The following is a 1,288-nucleotide window of genomic DNA, read 5'->3' as shown; positions in this document are numbered from 1 at the left end:
GACAGAAACAGGTGCGCTTGGTATTTCACAGTCCCCACTAGTAGGAAGCAAGAAAGTAGAGTTCTATTTGATTTATTGTTACAATACCTGTGTTGTTAAATTGACACTAACGATGAAAACCTAGACCATTTTACAACTGTATAGCATTTTACAGTTTACAAAGCATTTTGAGTAAATGCCTTTTTTCAACCTTTGAAACTTCTTACCGAAATCCGAATAACATGCAGAAAGCACTTGCGGAGCTTGGCATGCGATGTGCTGAAAGCACACGGAGGTGTTATATTTTATTTCAGTGTGTGGCTGATGTTTTTGATTTATTTTAGTGCATTATAGGATTTCCAGATTGGACATTGCCTGGTCACCACTCTTCATGTCCCATGAGGTCAATGAGACCCACATGGCCCTCGGCTGAGGTCAGGCAGCTGGTGTGAAACTGCTCCCTTAGCCATACCTACCTCCTAAAACCAGACTGTGCAACGTGAAGAGCAAAGAAAACGCGCTGTGTTCACCAGCACGCTGAGCTGCAGTGCTGCATTTGCCTCCTTACTGACCCCTAAGGTTGGGGCTGGGCCTGTCCCTTTAAAAAGGAAAAAAAGGCCTGTGGGTAGGGGGAGCTCCTGACTGCGGCACTGAGCCCGCTGCGGTGGCAGTCACGCTGGAGCCTGCTGATGGCACAGAGTGAGAACAAAGGCACGCAGGCCGTGATGCTGACGGCCACCAGTGAGCGTGGAGGATGCAGCCAGATGACAAGGGCGACGCGGCAGTGAAGACGCGGTCGCAGGCGGCGGCCCCGCCTCCGCGGAGGGTTGGGACCGGTGGCTCGGGTGCTGCAGCTGCGTGGGAACCCCGGGGAGCACTTTCCTGAAGACGTCGGCCTCCGGGAGAGGACGAGAGGACGGAGAATCTCCCCAACGTGTGTGCGGCTGTGAGTAACGAGTTCCTTACAAAACGTACGGTCTGGGCCGCTGGCTGGGGTCTGCGGGTGACGCGCCGCTGCAGTGCGTGGGGTCCGCGTGGGGAGGGTGCTCAGACCCGCCGCCCCGGCGTTCACATGTCCCCCCGGCTGCGGGGTCCGTCACCGAGGGTCTACTGCTGCAATGGAGAGGGGGGTCAGGAGTCTTGCTGGATAATGCAGTGGGATTCTCGAAGCAGCTTATGGTTGGTAGTCATCGTCCTCATTCTAAACAGGGTGTCCTCAGCTGATTGCATGTATTACAGTTATATAATCATATTTGAAACTCCTGCTTTTAGTTAAAAACATTTTACTCATTTAATTTTATTCTGATAA

General features: G+C 52.4%; 1 long non-coding RNA gene across 1 annotated transcript in view; it reads left to right on the top strand.

Annotated features, from left to right (window-relative positions):
* The first annotated feature begins 806 nt into the window (after positions 1-806).
* Positions 807-1,288, top strand: part of LOC103596479 — a 45,610-nt gene continuing 45,128 nt past the window's right edge. The window contains exon 1 of the long non-coding RNA XR_551050.1: positions 807-925. This is a non-coding gene — a long non-coding RNA (uncharacterized LOC103596479). The remainder of the gene's footprint in view (positions 926-1,288) is intronic.

The sequence above is a fragment of the Galeopterus variegatus genome, unplaced genomic scaffold (assembly GCF_000696425.1).
Source record: "Galeopterus variegatus unplaced genomic scaffold, G_variegatus-3.0.2 Scaffold2027, whole genome shotgun sequence".
Classification (NCBI taxonomy): Eukaryota; Metazoa; Chordata; class Mammalia; order Dermoptera; family Cynocephalidae; genus Galeopterus; species Galeopterus variegatus.
This window is presented reverse-complemented; position numbering and strand designations above follow the sequence as displayed.